A 25,928-nucleotide genomic window follows, 5' to 3' on the forward strand; every position below is an offset into this window, starting at 1 on the left:
TGTGTCTGCCTCCCATTACAGTTGTCCTCCACTGAACAAAGCTATGCCACCTGTTTAGTCCTTTTATCAGTTTTGAACTGTATTTAGCCTATTTATTTGGGCCTACTTACTGTGTCTGCTTCCCATTATAGTTGTCCTCCACTGAACAAAGCTATGCTGCCTGTTTAGTCCTTTTACCAGTTTTGAACTGCATTTAGCCTACTTATTTGGGCTTACTAACTGTCTGCCTCCCATAATAGTTGTCCTCCACTGAACAAAGCTATGCCTACTGTTTAGTCCTTTTATCAGTTTTGAACTGCATTTAGCCTACTTATTTGGGCCTACTAACTGTGTCTGCCTCCCATTACAGTTGTCCTCCGCTGAACAAAGCTATACTGCCTGTTTAGTCCTTTTACCAGTTTTGAACTGCATTTAACCTACTTATTTGGGCCTACTAATTGTGTCTACCTCCCATTACAGTTGTGCTCCTCTGAACAAAGCTATGCCGCCAGTTTAGTCCTTATACCAGTTTTGAACTGCATTTAGCCTACTTATTTGGGCCTACTAACTGTGTCTGCCTCCTATTTCAGTTGTCCTCCGCTGAACAAAGCTATGCCACCTTTTTAGTCCTTTTACCAGTTTTGATCTGCATTTAGCCTACTTATTTGGGCCTATTAACTGTGTCTGCCTCCTATTACAGTTGTCCTCCACTGAACAAAGCAATGCCGCCTGTTTAGTCCTTTTACCAGTTTTCAACTGCATTTAGCCTACTTATTTGGGCCTACTAACTGTGTCTGCCTCCCATTACAGTTGTCCTCCACTGAACAAAGCTATGCCGCCTGTTTAGTCCTTTTACAGTTTTGAACTGCATTTACCCTACTTATTTGGGCCTACAGGGTCTGCCTCCCATTACAGTTGTCCTCCACTGAACAAAGCTATGCCGCCTGTTTAGTCCTTATACCAGTTTTGAACTGCATTTAGCCTACTTATTTGGGCCTACTAACTGTGTCTGCCTCCCATTACAGTTGTCCTCCGCTGAACAAAGCTATGCCACCTGTTTAGTCCTTTTACCAGTTTTGAACTGCATTTAGCCTACTTATTTGGGCCTACTAACTGTGTCTGCCTCCCATTACAGTCGTCCTCCCCTGAACAAAGCTATGCCCCCTGTTTAGTCCTTTTAACAGTTTTGAACTGCATTTAGCCTACTTATTTGGGCCTACTAACTGTATCTGCCTCCCATTACAGTTGTCCTCCAATGAACAAAGCTATGCCGCCTGTTTAGTCCTTTTACCAGTTTTGAACTGCATTTAGCCTACTTATTTGGGCCTACTAACTGTGTCTGCCTCCCATTACAGTTGTCCTCCACTGAACAAAGCTATGCTGCCTGTTTAGTCCTTTTACCAGTTTTGAACTGCATTTAGTCAACTTATTTGGGCCTACTAACTGTGTCTGCCTCCCATTACAGTTGACCTCCACTGAACAAAGCTATGCCGCCTGTTTAGTCCTTTTACCAGTTTTGAACTGCATTTAGCCTACTTATTTGGGCCTACTAACTGTGTCTGCCTCCCATTACAGTTGTCCTCCGCTGAACAAAGCTATGCCACCTGTTTAGTCCTTTTACCAGTTTTGAACTGCATTTAGCCTACTTATTTGGGCCTACTAACTGTGTCTGCCTCCCATTACAGTCGTCCTCCCCTGAACAAAGCTATGCCCCCTGTTTAGTCCTTTTAACAGTTTTGAACTGCATTTAGCCTACTTATTTGGGCCTACTAACTGTATCTGCCTCCCATTACAGTTGTCCTCCAATGAACAAAGCTATGCCGCCTGTTTAGTCCTTTTACCAGTTTTGAACTGCATTTAGCCTACTTATTTGGGCCTACTAACTGTGTCTGCCTCCCATTACAGTTGTCCTCCACTGAACAAAGCTATGCTGCCTGTTTAGTCCTTTTACCAGTTTTGAACTGCATTTAGTCAACTTATTTGGGCCTACTAACTGTGTCTGCCTCCCATTACAGTTGACCTCCACTGAACAAAGCTATGCCGCCTGTTTAGTCCTTTTACCAGTTTTGAACTGCATTTAGCCTACTTATTTGGGCCTACTAACTGTGTCTGCCTCCCATTACAATTGTCCTCCACTGAACAAAGCTATGCCGCCTGTTTAGTCCTTTTACCAGTTTTGAACTGCATTTAGCCTACTTATTTGGGCCTACTAACTGTGTCTGCCTCCCCTTACAGTTGTCCTCCCCTGAACAAAGCTATGCCGCCTTTTTAGTCCTTTTACAAGTTTTCAACTGCATTTAGCCTACTTATTTGGGCCTACTAACTGTGTCTGCCTCCCATTACAGTTGTCCTCCACTGAACAAAGCTATGCTGCCTGTTTAGTCCTTTTACCAGTTTTGAACTGCATTTAGTCAACTTATTTGGGCCTACTAACTGTGTCTGCCTCCCATTACAGTTGACCTCCACTGAACAAAGCTATGCCGCCTGTTTAGTCCTTTTACCAGTTTTGAACTGCATTTAGCCTACTCATTTGGGCCTACTAATTGTGTCTGCCTCCCATTACAGTTGTCCGCCACTGAACAAAGCTATGCTGCCTGTTTAGTCCTTTTACCAGTTTTGAACTGCATTTAGCCTACTTATTTGGGCCTACTAACTGTGTCTGCCTCCCATTACAGTTGTCCTCCACTGAACAAAGCTATGCCGCCTGTTAAGTCCATTTACAGTGTTGAACTGCATTTAGCCTACTTATTTGGGCCTACTAACTGTGTCTGCCTCCCATTACAATTGTCCTCCACTGAACAAAGCTATGATGCCTGTTTAGTCCTTTTACCACTTTTGAACTGCATTTAGCCTACTTATTTGGGCCTACTAACTGTGTCTGCCTCCCATTACAGTTGTCCTCCACTGAACAAAGCTATGCCGCCTGTTTAGTCCATTTACCAGCTTTGAACTGCATTTAGCCTACTTATTTGAGCCTACTAACTGTGTCTGCCTCCCATTACAGTTGTCCTCCACTGAAGAAAGCTATGCCGCCTGTTTAGTCCTTTTACCAGTTTTGAACTGCATTTAGCCTACTTATTTGGGCCTACTAACTGTGTCTGCCTCCCATTACAGTTGTCCTCCACTGAACAAAGCTATGCCGCCTGTTTAGTCCATTTACCAGCTTTGAACTGCATTTAGCCTACTTATTTGAGCCTCCTAACTATGTCTGCCTCCCATTACAGTTGTCCTCCACTGAAGAAAGCTATGCCGCCTGTTTAGTCCTTTTACCAGTTTTGAACTGCATTTAGCCTACTTATTTGGGCCTACTAACTGTGTCTGCCTCCCATTACAGTTGTCCTCCACTGAACAAAGCTATGCTGCCTGTTTAGTCCTTTTACCAGTTTTGAACTGTATTTAGCCTACTTATATGTGCCTACTAACTGTGTCTGCCTCCCATTACAGTTGTCCTCCACTGAACAAAGCTATGCCGCCTGTTTAGTCTTTTTACCAGTTTTGAACTGCATTTAGCCTACTTATTTGGGCCTACTAACTGTGTCTGCCTCCCATTACAGTTGTCCTCCACTGAACAAAGCTATGCCGCCTGTTTAGTCCTTTTAACAGTTTTGAACTGCATTTAGCCTACTTATTTGGGCCTACTAACTGTGTCTGCCTCCCATTACAATTGTCCTCCACTGAAGAAAGCTACGCCGCCTGTTTAGTCCTTTTACCAGTTTTGAACTGCATTTAGCCTACTTATTTGGGCCTACTAACTGTGTCTGCCTCCCATTACAGTTGTCCTCCACTGAACAAAGCTATGCTGCCTGTTTAGTCCTTTTACCAGTTTTGAACTGTATTTAGCCTACTTATTTGTGCCTACTAACTGTGTCTGCCTCCCATTACAGTTGTCCTCCACTGAACAAAGCTATGCCACCTGTTAAATCCATTTACAGTGTTGAACTTCATTTAGCCTACTTATTTGGGCCTACTGTGTCTGCCTCCCTTTACAGTTGTCCTCCACTGAACAAAGCTATGCCGCCTGTTTAGTCCTTTTACCAGTTTTGAACTGCACTTAGCCTACTTATTTGGGCCTACTGTGTCTGCCTCCCTTTACAGTTGTCCTCCACTGAACAAAGCTATGCCGCCTGTTTAGTCCTTTTACCAGTTTTGAACTGCATTTAGCCTACTTATTTGGGCCTACTAACTGTGTCTGCCTCCCATTACAGTTGTCCTCCACTGAACAAAGCTATGCCACCTGTTTAGTCCTTTTATCAGTTTTGAACTGTATTTAGCCTACTTATTTGGGCCTACTAACTGTGTCTGCTTCCCATTATAGTTGTCCTCCACTGAACAAAGCTATGCTGCCTGTTTAGTCCTTTTACCAGTTTTGAACTGCATTTAGCCTACTTATTTGGGCCTACTAACTGTCTGCCTCCCATAATAGTTGTCCTCCACTGAACAAAGCTATGCCTACTGTTTAGTCCTTTTATCAGTTTTGAACTGCATTTAGCCTACTTATTTGGGCCTACTAACTGTGTCTGCCTCCCATTACAGTTGTCCTCCGCTGAACAAAGCTATGCTGCCTGTTTAGTCCTTTTACCAGTTTTGAACTGCATTTAACCTACTTATTTGGGCCTACTAACTGTGTCTGCCTCCCATTACAGTTGTCCTCCTCTGAACAAACCTATGCCTCCAGTTTAGTCCTTATACCAGTTTTGAACTGCATTTAGCCTACTTATTTGGGCCTACTAACTGTGTCTGCCTCCCATTACAGTTGTCCTCCGCTGAACAAAGCTATGCCACCTGTTTAGTCCTTTTACCAGTTTTGAACTGCATTTAGCCTACTTATTTGGGCCTACTAACTGTGTCTGCCTCCCATTACAGTCGTCCTCCCTTGAACAAAGCTATGCCGCCTTTTTAGTCCTTTTAACAGTTTTGAACTGCATTTAGCCTACTTATTTGGGCCTACTAACTGTATCTGCCTCCCATTACAGTTGTCCTCCACTGAACAAAGCTATGCCGCCTATTTAGTCCTTTTAACAGTTTTGATCTGCATTTTGCCTACTTATTTGGGCCTACTAACTGTGTCTGCCTCCTATTACAGTTGTCCTCCACTGAACAAAGCAATGCCGCCTGTTTAGTCCTTTTACCAGTTTTCAACTGCATTTAGCCTACTTATTTGGGCCTACTAACTGTGTCTGCCTCCCATTACAGTTGTCCTCCACTGAACAAAGCTATGCCGCCTGTTTAGTCCTTTTACAGTTTTTAACTGCATTTACCCTACTTATTTGGGCCTACAGGGTCTGCCTCCCATTACAGTTGTCCTCCACTGAACAAAGCTATGCCGCCTGTTTAGTCCTTATACCAGTTTTGAACTGCATTTAGCCTACTTATTTGGGCCTACTAACTGTGTCTGCCTCCCATTACAGTTGTCCTCCGCTGAACAAAGCTATGCCACCTGTTTAGTCCTTTTACCAGTTTTGAACTGCATTTAGCCTACTTATTTGGGCCTACTAACTGTGTCTGCCTCCCATTACAGTCGTCCTCCCCTGAACAAAGCTATGCCCCCTGTTTAGTCCTTTTAACAGTTTTGAACTGCATTTAGCCTACTTATTTGGGCCTACTAACTGTATCTGCCTCCCATTACAGTTGTCCTCCACTGAACAAAGCTATGCCGCCTGTTTAGTCCTTTTACCAGTTTTGAACTGCATTTAGCCTACTTATTTGGGCCTACTAACTGTGTCTGCCTCCCATTACATTTGTCCTCCACTGAACAAAGCTATGCTGCCTGTTTAGTCCTTTTACCAGTTTTGAACTGCATTTAGTCAACTTATTTGGGCCTACTAACTGTGTCTGCCTCCCATTACAGTTGACCTCCACTGAACAAAGCTATGCCGCCTGTTTAGTCCTTTTACCAGTTTTGAACTGCATTTAGTCAACTTATTTGGGCCTACTAACTGTGTCTGCCTCCCATTACAATTGTCCTCCACTGAACAAAGCTATGCCGCCTGTTTAGTCCTTTTACCAGTTTTGAACTGCATTTAGCCTACTTATTTGGGCCTACTAACTGTGTCTGCCTCCCATTACAGTTGTCCTCCCCTGAACAAAGCTATGCCACCTGTTTAGTCCTTTTACAAGTTTTGAACTGCATTTAGCCTACTTATTTGGGCCTACTAACTGTGTCTGCCTCCCATTACAGTTGTCCTCCACTGAACAAAGCTATGCTGCCTGTTTAGTCCTTTTACCAGTTTTGAACTGCATTTAGTCAACTTATTTGGGCCTACTAACTGTGTCTGCCTCCCATTACAGTTGTCCGCCACTGAACAAAGCTATGCTGCCTGTTTAGTCCTTTTACCAGTTTTGAACTCTATTTAGCCTACTTATTTGTGCCTACTAACTGTGTCTGCCTCCCATTACAGTTGTCCTCCACTGAACAAAGCTATGCCGCCTGTTTAGTCCTTTTACCAGTTTTGAACTGCATTTATCCTACTTATTTGGGCCTACTAACTGTGTCTGACTCCCATTACAGTTGTCCTCCACTGAACAAAGCTATGCCGCCTGTTAAGTCCATTTACAGTGTTGAACTGCATTTAGCCTACTTATTTGGGCCTACTAACTGTGTCTGCCTCCCATTACAATTGTCCTCCACTGAACAAAGCTATGATGCCTGTTTAGTCCTTTTACCACTTTTGAACTGCATTTAGCTTACTTATTTGTGCCTACTAACTGTGTCTGCCTCCCATTACAGTTGTCCTCCACTGAACAAAGCTATGCCGCCTGTTTAGTCCTTTTACCAGTTTTGAACTGCATTTAGCCTACTTATTTGGGCCTACTAACTGTGTCTGCCTCCCATTACAGTTGTCCTCCTCTGAACAAAGCTATGCCGCCTTTTAAGTCCATTACAGTGTTGAACTGCATTTAGCCTACTTATTTGGGCCTACTAACTGTGTCTGCCTCCCATTACAATTGTTCTCCACTGAACAAAGCTATGCCGCCTGTTTAGTCCTTTTACCAGCTTTGAACTGCATTTAGCCTACTTATTTGGGCCTACTAACTGTGTCTGCCTCCCATTACAGTTGTCCTCCACTGAAGAGAGCTTTGCCGCCTGTTTAGTCCTTTTACCAGTTTTGAACTGCATTTAGCCTACTTATTTGGGCCTACTAACTGTGTCTGCCTCCCATTACAGTTGTCCTCCACTGAACAAAGCTATGCTGCCTGTTTAGTCCTTTTACCAGTTTTGAACTGTATTTAGCCAACTTATTTGTGCCTACTAACTGTGTCTGCCTCCCATTACAGTTGTCCTCCACTGAACACAGCTATGCCGCCTGTTTAGTCTTTTTACCAGTTTTGAACTGCATTTAGCCTACTTATTTGTGCCTACTAACTGTGTCTGCCTCCCATTACAGTTGTCCTCCACTGAACAAAGCTATGCCGCCTGTTTAGTCCTTTTAACAGTTTTGAACTGCATTTAGCCTACTTATTTGGGCCTACTAACTGTGTCTGCCTCCCATTACAATTGTCCTCCACTGAAGAAAGCTATGCCGCCTGTTTAGTCCTTTTACCAGTTTTAAACTGCATTTAGCCTACTTATTTGGGCATACTAACTGTGTCTGCCTCCCATTACAGTTGTCCTCCACTGAACAAAGCTATGCTGCCTGTTTAGTCCTTTTACCAGTTTTGAACTGTATTTAGCCTACTTATTTAGGCCTACTGTGTCTGCCTCCCATTACAGTTGTCCTCCACTGAACAAAGCTATGCCGCCTGTTTAGTCTTTTTACCAGTTTTGAACTGCATTTAGCCTACTTATTTGGGCCTACTAACTGTGTCTGCCTCCCATTACAGTTGTCCTCCACTGAACAAAGCTATGCCGCCTGTTTAGTCCTTTTAACAGTTTTGAACTGCATTTAGCCTACTTATTTGGGCCTACTAACTGTGTCTGCCTCCCATTACAATTGTCCTCCACTGAAGAAAGCTATGCCGCCTGTTTAGTCCTTTTACCAGTTTTGAACTGCATTTAGCCTACTTATTTGGGCCTACTAACTGTGTCTGCCTCCCATTACAGTTGTCCTCCACTGAACAAAGCTATGCTGCCTGTTTAGTCCTTTTACCAGTTTTGAACTGTATTTAGCCTACTTATTTGTGCCTACTAACTGTGTCTGCCTCCCATTACAGTTGTCCTCCACTGAACAAAGCTATGCCGCCTGTTAAATCCATTTACAGTGTTGAACTGCATTTAGCCTACTTATTTGGGCCTACTAACTGTGTCTGCCTCCCATTACAATTGTCCTCCACTGAACAAAGCTATGATGCCTGTTTAGTCCTTTTACCAGTTTTGAACTGCATTTAGCCTACTTATTTGGGCCTACTAACTGTATCTGCCTCCCATTACAGTTGTCTTCCACTGAACAAAGCTATGCCGCCTGTTTAGTCCTTTTACCCATTTTGAACTGCATTTAGCTTACTCATTTGGGCCTACTAACTGTGTCTGCCTCCCATTACAGTTGTCCTCCACTGAACAAAGCTATGCCACCTGTTTAGTCCTTTTACAGTTTTGAACTGCATTTACCCTACTTATTTGGGCCTACTGCATCTGCCTCCCATTACAGTTGTCCTCCACTGAACAAAGCTATGCCACCTGTTTACTCCTTTTACCAGTTTTGAACTACATTTAGCCTACTTATTTGGGCCTACTAACTGTGTCTGCCTCCCATTACAGTTGTCCTCCACTGAACAAAGCTATGCTGCCTGTTTAGTCCTTTTACAGGTTTGAACTGCATTTACCCTACTTATTTGGGCCTACTGGGTCTGCCTCCCATTACAGTTGTCCTCCACTGAACAAAGCTATGCCGCCTGTTAAGTCCTTTTACCAGTTTTGAACTGCATTTAGCCTACTTATTTGGGCCTACTAACTGTCTCTGCCTCCTATTATAGTTGTCCTCCACTGAACAAAGCTATGCCGCCTGTTTAGTCCTTTTACCAGTTTTGAACTGCATTTAGTCAACTTATTTGGGCCTACTAACTGTGTCTGCCTCCCATTACAGTTGTCCTCCACTGAACAAAGCTATGCTGCCTGTTTAGTCCTTTTACCAGTTTTGAACTGTATTTAGCCTACTTATTTGTGCCTACTAACTGTGTCTGCCTCCCATTACAGTTGTCCTCCACTGAACAAAGCTATGCCACCTGTTTAGTCTTTTTACCAGTTTTGAACTGCATTTAGCCTACTTATTTGGGCCTACTAACTGTGTCTGCCTCCTATTATAGTTGTCCTCCACTGAACAAAGCTATGCCTACTGTTTAGTCCTTTTATCAGTTTTGAACTGCATTTAGCCTACTTATTTGGGCCTACTAACTGTGTCTGCCTCCCATTACAGTTGTCCTCCGCTGAACAAAGCTATACTGCCTGTTTAGTCCTTTTACCAGTTTTGAACTGCATTTAACCTACTTATTTGGGCCTACTAACTGTGTCTGCCTCCCATTACAGTTGTCCTCCACTGAACAAAGCTATGCCGCCAGTTTAGTCCTTATACCAGTTTTGAACTGCATTTAGCCTACTTATTTGGGCCTACTAACTGTGTCTGCCTCCTATTTCAGTTGTCCTCCGCTGAACAAAGCTATGCCACCTGTTTAGTCCTTTTACCAGTTTTGATCTGTATTTAGCCTACTTATTTGGGCCTATTAACTGTGTCTGCCTCCTATTACAGTTGTCCTCCACTGAACAAAGCAATGCCGCCTGTTTAGTCCTTTTACCAGTTTTCAACTGCATTTAGCCTACTTATTTGGGCCTACTAACTGTGTCTGCCTCCCATTACAGTTGTCCTCCACTGAACAAAGCTATGCCGCCTGTTTAGTCCTTTTACAGTTTTGAACTGCATTTACCCTACTTATTTGGGCCTACAGGGTCTGCCTCCCATTACAGTTGTCCTCCACTGAACAAAGCTATGCCGCCTGTTTAGTCCTTATACCAGTTTTGAACTGCATTTAGCCTACTTATTTGGGCCTACTAACTGTGTCTGCCTCCCATTACAGTTGTCCTCCGCTGAACAAAGCTATGCCACCTGTTTAGTCCTTTTACCAGTTTTGAACTGCATTTAGCCTACTTATTTGGGCCTACTAACTGTGTCTGCCTCCCATTACAGTCGTCCTCCCCTGAACAAAGCTATGCCCCCGGTTTAGTCCTTTTAACAGTTTTGAACTGCATTTAGCCTACTTATTTGGGCCTACTAACTGTATCTGCCTCCCATTACAGTTGTCCTCCAATGAACAAAGCTATGCCGCCTGTTTAGTCCTTTTACCAGTTTTGAACTGCATTTAGCCTACTTATTTGGGCCTACTAACTGTGTCTGCCTCCCATTACAGTTGTCCTCCACTGAACAAAGCTATGCTGCCTGTTTAGTCCTTTTACGAGTTTTGAACTGCATTTAGTCAACTTATTTGGGCCTACTAACTGTGTCTGCCTCCCATTACAGTTGACCTCCACTGAACAAAGCTATGCCGCCTGTTTAGTCCTTTTACCAGTTTTGAACTGCATTTAGCCTACTTATTTGGGCCTACTAACTGTGTCTGCCTCCCATTACAATTGTCCTCCACTGAACAAAGCTATGCCGCCTGTTTAGTCCTTTTACCAGTTTTGAAGTGCATTTAGCCTACTTATTTGGGCCTACTAACTGTGTCTGCCTCCCCTTACAGTTGTCCTCCACTGAACAAAGCTATGCTGCCTGTTTAGTCCTTTTACCAGTTTTGAACTGCATTTAGTCAACTTATTTGGGCCTACTAACTGTGTCTGCCTCCCATTACAGTTGACCTCCACTGAACAAAGCTATGCCGCCTGTTTAGTCCTTTTAGCAGTTTTGAACTGCATTTAGCCTACTCATTTGGGCCTACTAACTGTGTCTGCCTCCCATTACAGTTGTCCGCCACTGAACAAAGCTATGCTGCCTGTTTAGTCCTTTTACCAGTTTTGAACTGCATTTAGCCTACTTATTTGGGCCTACTAACTGTGTCTGCCTCCCATTACAGTTGTCCTCCACTGAACAAAGCTATGCCGCCTGTTAAGTCCATTTACAGTGTTGAACTGCATTTAGCCTACTTATTTGGGCCTACTAACTGTGTCTGCCTCCCATTACAATTGTCCTCCACTGAACAAAGCTATGATGCCTGTTTAGTCCTTTTACCACTTTTGAACTTCATTTAGCCTACTTATTTGGGCCTACTAACTGTGTCTGCCTCCCATTACAGTTGTCCTCCACTGAACAAAGCTATGCCGCCTGTTTAGTCCATTTACCAGCTTTGAACTGCATTTAGCCTACTTATTTGAGCCTACTAACTGTGTCTGCCTCCCATTACAGTTGTCCTCCACTGAAGAAAGCTATGCCACCTGTTTAGTCCTTTTACCAGTTTTGAACTGCATTTAGCCTACTTATTTGGGCCTACTAACTGTGTCTGCCTCCCATTACAGTTGTCCTCCACTGAACAAAGCTATGCTGCCTGTTTAGTCCTTTTACCAGTTTTGAACTGTATTTAGCCTACTTATATGTGCCTACTAACTGTGTCTGCCTCCCATTACAGTTGTCCTCCACTGAACAAAGCTATGCCGCCTGTTTAGTTTTTTTACCAGTTTTGAACTGCATTTAGCCTACTTATTTGGGCCTACTAACTGTGTCTGCCTCCCATTACAGTTGTCCTCCACTGAACAAAGCTATGCCGCCTGTTTAGTCCTTTTAACAGTTTTGAACTGCATTTAGCCTACTTATTTGGGCCTACTAACTGTGTCTGCCTCCCATTACAATTGTCCTCCACTGAAGAAAGCTACGCCGCCTGTTTAGTCCTTTTACCAGTTTTGAACTGCATTTAGCCTACTTATTTGGGCCTACTAACTGTGTCTGCCTCCCATTACAGTTGTCCTCCACTGAACAAAGCTATGCTGCCTGTTTAGTCCTTTTACCAGTTTTGAACTGTATTTAGCCTACTTATTTGTGCCTACTAACTGTGTCTGCCTCCCATTACAGTTGTCCTCCACTGAACAAAGCTATGCCACCTGTTAAATCCATTTACAGTGTTGAACTTCATTTAGCCTACTTATTTGGGCCTACTGTGTCTGCCTCCCTTTACAGTTGTCCTCCACTGAACAAAGCTATGCCACCTGTTTAGTCCTTTTACCAGTTTTGAACTGCACTTAGCCTACTTATTTGGGCCTACTGTGTCTGCCTCCCTTTACAGTTGTCCTCCACTGAACAAAGCTATGCCGCCTGTTTAGTCCTTTTACCAGTTTTGAACTGCATTTAGCCTACTTATTTGGGCCTACTAACTGTGTCTGCCTCCCATTACAGTTGTCCTCCACTGAACAAAGCTATGCCACCTGTTTAGTCCTTTTATCAGTTTTGAACTGTATTTAGCCTACTTATTTGGGCCTACTAACTGTGTCTGCTTCCCATTATAGTTGTCCTCCACTGAACAAAGCTATGCTGCCTGTTTAGTCCTTTTACCAGTTTTGAACTGCATTTAGCCTACTTATTTGGGCCTACTAACTGTCTGCCTCCCATAATAGTTGTCCTCCACTGAACAAAGCTATGCCTACTGTTTAGTCCTTTTATCAGTTTTGAACTTCATTTAGCCTACTTATTTGGGCCTACTAACTGTGTCTGCCTCCCATTACAGTTGTCCTCCGCTGAACAAAGCTATGCTGCCTGTTTAGTCCTTTTACCAGTTTTGAACTGCATTTAACCTACTTATTTGGGCCTACTAACTGTGTCTGCCTCCCATTACAGTTGTCCTCCTCTGAACAAACCTATGCCTCCAGTTTAGTCCTTATACCAGTTTTGAACTGCATTTAGCCTACTTATTTGGGCCTACTAACTGTGTCTGCCTCCCATTACAGTTGTCCTCCGCTGAACAAAGCTATGCCACCTGTTTAGTCCTTTTACCAGTTTTGAACTGCATTTAGCCTACTTATTTGGGCCTACTAACTGTGTCTGCCTCCCATTACAGTCGTCCTCCCCTGAACAAAGCTATGCCGCCTTTTTAGTCCTTTTAACAGTTTTGAACTGCATTTAGCCTACTTATTTGGGCCTACTAACTGTATCTGCCTCCCATTACAGTTGTCCTCCACTGAACAAAGCTATGCCGCCTATTTAGTCCTTTTAACAGTTTTGATCTGCATTTTGCCTACTTATTTGGGCCTACTAACTGTGTCTGCCTCCTATTACAGTTGTCCTCCACTGAACAAAGCAATGCCGCCTGTTTAGTCCTTTTACCAGTTTTCAACTGCATTTACCCTACTTATTTGGGCCTACTAACTGTGTCTGCCTCCCATTACAGTTGTCCTCCACTGAACAAAGCTATGCCGCCTGTTTAGTCCTTTTACAGTTTTTAACTGCATTTACCCTACTTATTTGGGCCTACAGGGTCTGCCTCCCATTACAGTTGTCCTCCACTGAACAAAGCTATGCCGCCTGTTTAGTCCTTATACCAGTTTTGAACTGCATTTAGCCTACTTATTTGGGCCTACTAACTGTGTCTGCCTCCCATTACAGTCGTCCTCCCCTGAACAAAGCTATGCCCCCTGTTTAGTCCTTTTAACAGTTTTGAACTGCATTTAGCCTACTTATTTGGGCCTACTAACTGTATCTGCCTCCCATTACAGTTGTCCTCCACTGAACAAAGCTATGCCGCCTGTTTAGTCCTTTTACCAGTTTTGAACTGCATTTAGCCTACTTATTTGGGCCTACTAACTGTGTCTGCCTCCCATTACATTTGTCCTCCACTGAACAAAGCTATGAAGCCTGTTTAGTCCTTTTACCAGTTTTGAACTGCATTTAGTCAACTTATTTGGGCCTACTAACTGTGTCTGCCTCCCATTACAGTTGACCTCCACTGAACAAAGCTATGCCGCCTGTTTAGTCCTTTTACCAGTTTTGAACTGCATTTAGCCTACTTATTTGGGCCTACTAACTATGTCTGCCTCCCATTACAATTGTCCTCCACTGAACAAAGCTATGCCGCCTGTTTAGTCCTTTTACCAGTTTTGAACTGCATTTAGCCTACTTATTTGGGCCTACTAACTGTGTCTGCCTCCCATTACAGTTGTCCTCCCCTGAACAAAGCTATGCCACCTGTTTAGTCCTTTTACAAGTTTTGAACTGCATTTAGCCTACTTATTTGGGCCTACTAACTGTGTCTGCCTCCCATTACAGTTGTCCTCCACTGAACAAAGCTATGCTGCCTGTTTAGTCCTTTTACCAGTTTTGAACTGTATTTAGCCTACTTATTTGTGCCTACTAACTGTGTCTGCCTCCCATTACAGTTGTCCTCCACTGAACACAGCTATGCCGCCTGTTTAGTCTTTTTACCAGTTTTGAACTGCATTTAGCCTACTTATTTGGGCCTACTAACTGTGTCTGCCTCCCATTACAGTTGTCCTCCACTGAACAAAGCTATGCCGCCTGTTTAGTCCTTTTAACAGTTTTGAACTGCATTTAGCCTACTTATTTGGGCCTACTAACTGTGTCTGCCTCCCATTACAATTGTCCTCCACTGAAGAAAGCTATGCCGCCTGTTTAGTCCTTTTACCAGTTTTGAACTGCATTTAGCCTACTTATTTGGGCCTACTAACTGTGTCTGCCTCCCATTACAGTTGTCCTCCACTGAACAAAGCTATGCTGCCTGTTTAGTCCTTTTACCAGTTTTGAACTGTATTTAGCCTAGTAATTTGGGCCTACTGTGTCTGCCTCCCATTACAGTTGTCCTCCACTGAACAAAGCTATGCCACCTGTTTAGTCTTTTTACCAGTTTTGAACTGCATTTAGCCTACTTATTTGGGCCTACTAACTGTGTCTGCCTCCCATTACAGTTGTCCTCCACTGAACAAAGCTATGCCGCCTGTTTAGTCCTTTTAACAGTTTTGAACTGCATTTAGCCTACTTATTTGGGCCTACTAACTGTGTCTGCCTCCCATTACAATTGTCCTCCACTGAAGAAAGCTATGCCGCCTGTTTAGTCCTTTTACCAGTTTTGAACTGCATTTACCCTACTTATTTGGGCCTACTAACTGTGTCTGCCTCCCATTACAGTTGTCCTCCACTGAACAAAGCTATGCCGCCTGTTTAGTCCTTTTACAGTTTTTAACTGCATTTACCCTACTTATTTGGGCCTACAGGGTCTGCCTCCCATTACAGTTGTCCTCCACTGAACAAAGCTTGCCGCCTGTTTAGTCCTTATACCAGTTTTGAACTGCATTTAGCCTACTTATTTGGGCCTACTAACTGTGTCTGCCTCACATTACAGTTGTCCTCCGCTGAACAAAGCTATGCCACCTGTTTAGTCCTTTTACCAGTTTTGAACTGCATTTAGCCTACATATTTGGGCCTACTAACTGTGTCTGCCTCCCATTACAGTCGTCCTCCCCTGAACAAAGCTATGCCCCCTGTTTAGTCCTTTTAACAGTTTTGAACTGCATTTAGCCTACTTATTTGGGCCTACTAACTGTATCTGCCTCCCATTACAGTTGTCCTCCACTGAACAAAGCTATGCCGCCTGTTTAGTCCTTTTACCAGTTTTGAACTGCATTTAGCCTACTTATTTGGGCCTACTAACTGTGTCTGCCTCCCATTACATTTGTCCTCCACTGAACAAAGCTATGCTGCCTGTTTAGTCCTTTTACCAGTTTTGAACTGCATTTAGTCAACTTATTTGGGCCTACTAACTGTGTCTGCCTCCCATTACAGTTGACCTCCACTGAACAAAGCTATGCCGCCTGTTTAGTCCTTTTACCAGTTTTGAACTGCATTTAGCCTACTTATTTGGGCCTACTAACTGTGTCTGCCTCCCATTACAATTGTCCTCCACTGAACAAAGCTATGCCGCCTGTTTAGTCCTTTTACCAGTTTTGAACTGCATTTAGCCTACTTATTTGGGCCTACTAACTGTGTCTGCCTCCCATTACAGTTGTCCTCCCCTGAAAAAAGCTATGCCACCTGTTTAGTCCTTTTACAAGTTTTGAACTGCATTTAGCCTACTTATTTGGGCCTACTAACTGTGTCTGCCTCCCATTACAGTTGTCCTCCACTGAACAAAGCTATGCTGCCTGTTTAGTCCTTTTACCAGTTTTGAACTGCATTTAGTCAACTTATTTGGGCCTACTAACTGTGTCTGCCTCCCATTACAGTTGACCTCCACTGAACAAAGCTATGCCGCCTGTTTAGTCCTTTTACCAGTTTTGAACTGCATTTAGCCTACTTATTTGGGCCTACTAACTGTGTCTGACTCCCATTACAGTTGTCCGCCACTGAACAAAGCTATGCTGCCTGTTTAGTCCTATTACCAGTTTTGAACTCTATTTAGCCTACTTATTTGTGCCTACTAACTGTGTCTGCCTCCCATTACAGTTGTCCTCCACTGAATAAAGCTATGCCGCCTGTTTAGTCCTTTTACCAGTTTTGAACTGCATTTATCCTACTTATTTGGGCCTACTAACTGTGTCTGCCTCCCATTACAGTTGTCCTCCACTGAACAAAGCTATGCCGCCTGTTTAGTCCTTTTACCAGTTTTGAACTGCATTTAGCCTACTTATTTGGGCCTACTAACTGTGTCTGCCTCCCATTACAGTTGTCCTCCTCTGAACAAAGCTATGCCGCCTGTTAAGTCCATTACAGTGTTGAACTGCATTTAGCCTACTTATTTGGGCCTACTAACTGTGTCTGCCTCCCATTACAATTGTTCTCCACTGAACAAAGCTATGCCGCCTGTTTAGTCCTTTTACCAGCTTTGAACTGCATTTAGCCTACTTATTTGGGCCTACTAACTGTGTCTGCCTCCCATTACAGTTGTCCTCCACTGAAGAGAGCTTTGCCGCCTGTTTAGTCCTTTTACCAGTTTTGAACTGCATTTAGCCTACTTATTTGGGCCTACTAACTGTGTCTGCCTCCCATTACAGTTGTCCTCCACTGAACAAAGCTATGCTGCCTGTTTAGTCCTTTTACCAGTTTTGAACTGTATTTAGCCTACTTATTTGTGCCTACTAACTGTGTCTGCCTCCCATTACAGTTGTCCTCCACTGAACACAGCTATGCCGCCTGTTTAGTCTTTTTACCAGTTTTGAACTGCATTTAGCCTACTTATTTGGGCCTACTAACTGTGTCTGCCTCCCATTACAGTTGTCCTCCACTGAACAAAGCTATGCCGCCTGTTTAGTCCTTTTAACAGTTTTGAACTGCATTTAGCCTACTTATTTGGGCCTACTAACTGTGTCTGCCTCCCATTACAATTGTCCTCCACTGAAGAAAGCTATGCCGCCTGTTTAGTCCTTTTACCAGTTTTGAACTGCATTTAGCCTACTTATTTGGGCCTACTAACTGTGTCTGCCTCCCATTACAGTTGTCCTCCACTGAACAAAGCTATGCTGCCTGTTTAGTCCTTTTACCAGTTTTGAACTGTATTTAGCCTAGTAATTTGGGCCTACTGTGTCTGCCTCCCATTACAGTTGTCCTCCACTGAACAAAGCTATGCCACCTGTTTAGTCTTTTTACCAGTTTTGAACTGCATTTAGCCTACTTATTTGGGCCTACTAACTGTGTCTGCCTCCCATTACAGTTGTCCTCCACTGAACAAAGCTATGCTGCCTGTTTAGTCCTTTTAACAGTTTTGAACTGCATTTAGCCTACTTATTTGGGCCTACTAACTGTGTCTGCCTCCCATTACAATTGTCCTCCACTGAAGAAAGCTATGCCGCCTGTTTAGTCCTTTTACCAGTTTTGAACTGCATTTAGCCTACTTATTTGGGCCTACTAACTGTGTCTGCCTCCCATTACAGTTGTACTCCACTGAACAAAACTATGCTGCCTGTTTAGTCCTTTTACCAGTTTTGAACTGTATTTAGCCTACTTATTTGTGCCTACTAACTGTGTCTGCCTCCCATTACAGTTGTCCTCCACTGAACAAAGCTATGCCGCCTGTTAAATCCATTTACAGTGTTGAACTGCATTTAGCCTACTTATTTGGGCCTACTAACTGTGTCTGCCTCCCATTACAATTGTCCTCCACTGAACAAAGCTATGATGCCTGTTTAGTCCTTTTACCAGTTTTGAACTGCATTTAGCCTACTTATTTGGGCCTACTAACTGTATCTGCCTCCCATTACAGTTGTCTTCCACTGAACAAAGCTATGCCGCCTGTTTAGTCCTTTTACCAGTTTTGAACTGCATTTAGCTTACTCATTTGGGCCTACTAACTGTGTCTGCCTCCCATTACAGTTGTCCTCCACTGAACAAAGCTATGCCACCTGTTTAGTCCTTTTACAGTTTTGAACTGCATTTACCCTACTTATTTGGGCCTACTGCATCTGCCTCCCATTACAGTTGTCCTCCACTGAACAAAGCTATGCCACCTGTTTAGTCCTTTTACCAGTTTTGAACTGCATTTAGCCTACTTATTTGGGCCTACTAACTGTGTCTGCCTCCCATTACAGTTGTCCTCCACTGAACAAAGCTATGCTGCCTGTTTAGTCCTTTTACAGGTTTGAACTGCATTTACCCTACTTATTTGGGCCTACTGGGTCTGCCTCCCATTACAGTTGTCCTCCACTGAACAAAGCTATGCCGCCTGTTAAGTCCTTTTACCAGTTTTGAACTGCATTTAGCCTACTTATTTGGGCCTACTAACTGTGTCTGCCTCCTATTATAGTTGTCCTCCACTGAACAAAGCTATGCCGCCTGTTTAGTCCTTTTACCAGTTTTGAACTGCATTTAGTCAACTTATTTGGGCCTACTAACTGTGTCTGCCTCCCATTACAGTTGTCCTCCACTGAACAAAGCTATGCTGCCTGTTTAGTCCTTTTACCAGTTTTGAACTGTATTTAGCCTACTTATTTGTGCCTACTAACTGTGTCTGCCTCCCATTACAGTTGTCCTCCACTGAACAAAGCTATGCCGCCTGTTTTGTCTTTTTACCAGTTTTGAACTGCATTTAGCCTACTTATTTGGGCCTACTAACTGTGTCTGCCTCCCATTACAGTTGTCCTCCACTGAACAAAGCTATGCCGCCTGTTTAGTCCTTTTAACAGTTTTGAACTGCATTTAGCCTACTTATTTGGGCCTACTAACTGTGTCTGCCTCCCATTACAATTGTCCTCCACTGAAGAAAGCTATGCCGCCTGTTTAGTCCTTTTACCAGTTTTGAACTGCATTTAGCCTACTTATTTGGGCCTACTAACTGTGTCTGCCTCCCATTACAGTTGTCCTCCACTGAACAAAGCTATGCTGCCTGTTTAGTCCTTTTACCAGTTTTGAACTGTATTTAGCCTACTTATTTGGGCCTACTGTGTCTGCCTCCCATTACAGTTGTCCTCCACTGAACAAAGCTATGCCGCCTGTTTAGTCTTTTTACCAGTTTTGAACTGCATTTAGCCTACTTATTTGGGCCTACTAACTGTGTCTGCCTCCCATTACAGTTGTCCTCCACTGAACAAAGCTATGCCGCCTGTTTAGTCCTTTTAACAGTTTTGAACTGCATTTAGCCTACTTATTTGGGCCTACTAACTGTGTCTGCCTCCCATTACAATTGTCCTCCACTGAAGAAAGCTATGCCGCCTGTTTAGTCCTTTTACCAGTTTTGAACTGTATTTAGCCTACTTATTTGGGCCTACTAACTGTGTCTGCCTCCCATTACAGTTGTCCTCCACTGAACAAGGCTATGCTGCCTGTTTAGTCCTTTTACCAGTTTTGAACTGTATTTAGCCTACTTATTTGTGCCTACTAACTGTGTCTGCCTCCCATTACAGTTGTCCTCCACTGAACAAAGCTATGCCGCCTGTTAAATCCATTTACAGTGTTGAACTGCATTTAGCCTACTTATTTGGGCCTACTAACTGTGTCTGCCTCCCATTACAATTGTCCTCCACTGAACAAAGCTATGATGCCTGTTTAGTCCTTTTACCAGTTTTGAACTGCATTTAGCCTACTTATTTGGGCCTACTAACTGTATCTGCCTCCCATTACAGTTGTCTTCCACTGAACAAAGCTATGCCGCCTGTTTAGTCCTTTTACCAGTTTTGAACTGCATTTAGCTTACTCATTTGGGCCTACTAACTGTGTCTGCCTCCCATTACAGTTGTCCTCCACTGAACAAAGCTATGCCACCTGTTTAGTCCTTTTACAGTTTTGAACTGCATTTACCCTACTTATTTGGGCCTACTGCATCTGCCTCCCATTACAGTTGTCCTCCACTGAACAAAGCTATGCCACCTGTTTAGTCCTTTTACCAGTTTTGAACTGCATTTAGCCTACTTATTTGGGCCTACTAACTGTGTCTGCCTCCCATTACAGTTGTCCTCCACTGAACAAAGCTATGCTGCCTGTTTAGTCCTTTTACAGGTTTGAACTGCATTTACCCTACTTATTTGGGCCTACTGGGTCTGCCTCCCATTACAGTTGTCCTCCACTGAACAAAGCTATGCCGCCTGTTAAGTCCTTTTACCAGTTTTGAACTGCATTTAGCCTACTTATTTGGGCCTACTAACTGTGTCTGCCTCCTATTATAGTTGTCCTCCACTGAACAAAGCTATGCCGCCTGTTTAGTCCTTTTACCAGTTTTGAACTGCATTTAGCCTACTTATTTGGGCCTACTAACTGTGTCTGCCTCCCATTACAGTTGACCTCCACTGAACAAAGCTATGCCGCCTGTTTAGTCTTTTTACCAGTTTTGAACTGCATTTAGCCTACTTATTTGGGCCTACTAACTGTGTCTACCTCCCTTTACAGTTGTCCTCCACTGAACAAAGCTATGCCGCCTGTTTAGTCTTTTTACCAGTTTTGAACTGCATTTAGCCTACTTATTTGGGCCTACTAACTGTGTCTGCCTCCCATTACAATTGTCCTCCACTGAAGAAAGCTATGCCGCCTGTTTAGTCCTTTTACCAGTTTTGAACTGCATTTAGCCTACTTATTTGGGCCTACTAACTGTGTCTGCCTCCCATTACAGTTGTCCTCCACTGAACAAAGCTATGCTGCCTGTTTAGTCCTTTTACCAGTTTTGAACTGTATTTAGCCTACTTATTTGGGCCTACTGTGTCTGCCTCCCATTACAGTTGTCCTCCACTGAACAAAGCTATGCCGCCTGTTTAGTCTTTTTACCAGTTTTGAACTGCATTTAGCCTACTTATTTGGGCCTACTAACTGTGTCTGCCTCCCATTACAGTTGTCCTCCACTGAACAAAGCTATGCCGCCTGTTTAGTCCTTTTAACAGTTTTGAACTGCATTTAGCCTACTTATTTGGGCCTACTAACTGTGTCTGCCTCCCATTACTATTGTCCTCCACTGAAGAAAGCTATGCCGCCTGTTTAGTCCTTTTACCAGTTTTGAACTGCATTTAGCCTACTTATTTGGGCCTACTAACTGTGTCTGCCTCCCATTACAGTTGTCCTCCACTGAACAAAGCTATGCTGCCTGTTTAGTCCTTTTACCAGTTTTGAACTGTATTTAGCCTACTTATTTGTGCCTACTAACTGTATCTGCCTCCCATTACAGTTGTCCTCCACTGAACAAAGCTATGCCGCCTGTTTAGTCCTTTTACCAGTTTTGAACTGCATTTAGCCTACTTATTTGGGCCTACTAACTGTGTCTGCCTCCCATTACAGTTGTCCTCCACTGAACAAAGCTATGCTGCCTGTTTAGTCCTTTTACCAGTTTTGAACTGTATTTAGCCTAGTAATTTGGGCCTACTGTGTCTGCCTCCCATTACAGTTGTCCTCCACTGAACAAAGCTATGCCACCTGTTTAGTCTTTTTACCAGTTTTGAACTGCATTTAGCCTACTTATTTGGGCCTACTAACTGTGTCTGCCTCCCATTACAGTTGTCCTCCACTGAACAAAGCTATGCTGCCTGTTTAGTCCTTTTAACAGTTTTGAACTGCATTTAGCCTACTTATTTGGGCCTACTAACTGTGTCTGCCTCCCATTACAATTGTCCTCCACTGAAGAAAGCTATGCCGCCTGTTTAGTCCTTTTACCAGTTTTGAACTGCATTTAGCCTACTTATTTGGGCCTACTAACTGTGTCTGCCTCCCATTACAGTTGTACTCCACTGAACAAAACTATGCTGCCTGTTTAGTCCTTTTACCAGTTTTGAACTGTATTTAGCCTACTTATTTGTGCCTACTAACTGTGTCTGCCTCCCATTACAGTTGTCCTCCACTGAACAAAGCTATGCCGCCTGTTAAATCCATTTACAGTGTTGAACTGCATTTAGCCTACTTATTTGGGCCTACTAACTGTGTCTGCCTCCCATTACAATTGTCCTCCACTGAACAAAGCTATGATGCCTGTTTAGTCCTTTTACCAGTTTTGAACTGCATTTAGCCTACTTATTTGGGCCTACTAACTGTATCTGCCTCCCATTACAGTTGTCTTCCACTGAACAAAGCTATGCCGCCTGTTTAGTCCTTTTACCAGTTTTGAACTGCATTTAGCTTACTCATTTGGGCCTACTAACTGTGTCTGCCTCCCATTACAGTTGTCCTCCACTGAACAAAGCTATGCCACCTGTTTAGTCCTTTTACAGTTTTGAACTGCATTTACCCTACTTATTTGGGCCTACTGCATCTGCCTCCCATTACAGTTGTCCTCCACTGAACAAAGCTATGCCACCTGTTTAGTCCTTTTACCAGTTTTGAACTGCATTTAGCCTACTTATTTGGGCCTACTAACTGTGTCTGCCTCCCATTACAGTTGTCCTCCACTGAACAAAGCTATGCTGCCTGTTTAGTCCTTTTACAGGTTTGAACTGCATTTACCCTACTTATTTGGGCCTACTGGGTCTGCCTCCCATTACAGTTGTCCTCCACTGAACAAAGCTATGCCGCCTGTTAAGTCCTTTTACCAGTTTTGAACTGCATTTAGCCTACTTATTTGGGCCTACTAACTGTGTCTGCCTCCTATTATAGTTGTCCTCCACTGAACAAAGCTATGCCGCCTGTTTAGTCCTTTTACCAGTTTTGAACTGCATTTAGTCAACTTATTTGGGCCTACTAACTGTGTCTGCCTCCCATTACAGTTGTCCTCCACTGAACAAAGCTATGCTGCCTGTTTAGTCCTTTTACCAGTTTTGAACTGTATTTAGCCTACTTATTTGTGCCTACTAACTGTGTCTGCCTCCCATTACAGTTGTCCTCCACTGAACAAAGCTATGCCGCCTGTTTTGTCTTTTTACCAGTTTTGAACTGCATTTAGCCTACTTATTTGGGCCTACTAACTGTGTCTGCCTCCCATTACAGTTGTCCTCCACTGAACAAAGCTATGCCGCCTGTTTAGTCCTTTTAACAGTTTTGAACTGCATTTAGCCTACTTATTTGGGCCTACTAACTGTGTCTGCCTCCCATTACAATTGTCCTCCACTGAAGAAAGCTATGCCGCCTGTTTAGTCCTTTTACCAGTTTTGAACTGCATTTAGCCTACTTATTTGGGCCTACTAACTGTGTCTGCCTCCCATTACAGTTGTCCTCCACTGAACAAAGCTATGCTGCCTGTTTAGTCCTTTTACCAGTTTTGAACTGTATTTAGCCTACTTATTTGGGCCTACTGTGTCTGCCTCCCATTACAGTTGTCCTCCACTGAACAAAGCTATGCCGCCTGTTTAGTCTTTTTACCAGTTTTGAACTGCATTTAGCCTACTTATTTGGGCCTACTAACTGTGTCTGCCTCCCATTACAGTTGTCCTCCACTGAACAAAGCTATGCCGCCTGTTTAGTCCTTTTAACAGTTTTGAACTGCATTTAGCCTACTTATTTGGGCCTACTAACTGTGTCTGCCTCCCATTACAATTGTCCTCCACTGAAGAAAGCTATGCCGCCTGTTTAGTCCTTTTACCAGTTTTGAACTGCATTTAGCCTACTTATTTGGGCCTACTAACTGTGTCTGCCTCCCATTACAGTTGTCCTCCACTGAACAAAGCTATGCTGCCTGTTTAGTCCTTTTACCAGTTTTGAACTGTATTTAGCCTACTTATTTGTGCCTACTAACTGTGTCTGCCTCCCATTACAGTTGTCCTCCACTGAACAAAGCTATGCCGCCTGTTAAATCCATTTACAGTGTTGAACTGCATTTAGCCTACTTATTTGGGCCTACTAACTGTGTCTGCCTCCCATTACAATTGTCCTCCACTGAACAAAGCTATGATGCCTGTTTAGTCCTTTTACCAGTTTTGAACTGCATTTAGCCTACTTATTTGGGCCTACTAACTGTATCTGCCTCCCATTACAGTTGTCTTCCACTGAACAAAGCTATGCCGCCTGTTTAGTCCTTTTACCAGTTTTGAACTGCATTTAGCTTACTCATTTGGGCCTACTAACTGTGTCTGCCTCCCATTACAGTTGTCCTCCACTGAACAAAGCTATGCTGCCTGTTTAGTCCTTTTACAGGTTTGAACTGCATTTACCCTACTTATTTGGGCCTACTGGGTCTGCCTCCCATTACAGTTGTCCTCCACTGAACAAAGCTATGCCGCCTGTTAAGTCCTTTTACCAGTTTTGAACTGCATTTAGCCTACTTATTTGGGCCTACTAACTGTGTCTGCCTCCTATTATAGTTGTCCTCCACTGAACAAAGCTATGCCGCCTGTTTAGTCCTTTTACCAGTTTTGAACTGCATTTAGCCTACTTATTTGGGCCTACTAACTGTGTCTGCCTCCCATTACAGTTGACCTCCACTGAACAAAGCTATGCCGCCTGTTTAGTCTTTTTACCAGTTTTGAACTGCATTTAGCCTACTTATTTGGGCCTACTAACTGTGTCTACCTCCCTTTACAGTTGTCCTCCACTGAACAAAGCTATGCCGCCTGTTTAGTCTTTTTACCAGTTTTGAACTGCATTTAGCCTACTTATTTGGGCCTACTAACTGTGTCTGCCTCCCATTACAATTGTCCTCCACTGAACAAAGCTATGATGCCTGTTTAGTCCTTTTACCACTTTTGAACTTCATTTAGCCTACTTATTTGGGCCTACTAACTGTGTCTGCCTCCCATTACAGTTGTCCTCCACTGAACAAAGCTATGCCGCCTGTTTAGTCCATTTACCAGCTTTGAACTGCATTTAGCCTACTTATTTGAGCCTACTAACTGTGTCTGCCTCCCATTACAGTTGTCCTCCACTGAAGAAAGCTATGCCACCTGTTTAGTCCTTTTACCAGTTTTGAACTGCATTTAGCCTACTTATTTGGGCCTACTAACTGTGTCTGCCTCCCATTACAGTTGTCCTCCACTGAACAAAGCTATGCTGCCTGTTTAGTCCTTTTACCAGTTTTGAACTGTATTTAGCCTACTTATATGTGCCTACTAACTGTGTCTGCCTCCCATTACAGTTGTCCTCCACTGAACAAAGCTATGCCGCCTGTTTAGTCTTTTTACCAGTTTTGAACTGCATTTAGCCTACTTATTTGGGCCTACTAACTGTGTCTGCCTCCCATTACAGTTGTCCTCCACTGAACAAAGCTATGCCGCCTGTTTAGTCCTTTTAACAGTTTTGAACTGCATTTAGCCTACTTATTTGGGCCTACTAACTGTGTCTGCCTCCCATTACAATTGTCCTCCACTGAAGAAAGCTACGCCGCCTGTTTAGTCCTTTTACCAGTTTTGAACTGCATTTAGCCTACTTATTTGGGCCTACTAACTGTGTCTGCCTCCCATTACAGTTGTCCTCCACTGAACAAAGCTATGCTGCCTGTTTAGTCCTTTTACCAGTTTTGAACTGTATTTAGCCTACTTATTTGTGCCTACTAACTGTGTCTGCCTCCCATTACAGTTGTCCTCCACTGAACAAAGCTATGCCACCTGTTAAATCCATTTACAGTGTTGAACTTCATTTAGCCTACTTATTTGGGCCTACTGTGTCTGCCTCCCTTTACAGTTGTCCTCCACTGAACAAAGCTATGCCACCTGTTTAGTCCTTTTACCAGTTTTGAACTGCACTTAGCCTACTTATTTGGGCCTACTG

This window comes from Ranitomeya variabilis, chromosome 3, assembly GCF_051348905.1.
Source record: "Ranitomeya variabilis isolate aRanVar5 chromosome 3, aRanVar5.hap1, whole genome shotgun sequence".
NCBI classification, from domain to species: Eukaryota; Metazoa; Chordata; class Amphibia; order Anura; family Dendrobatidae; genus Ranitomeya; species Ranitomeya variabilis.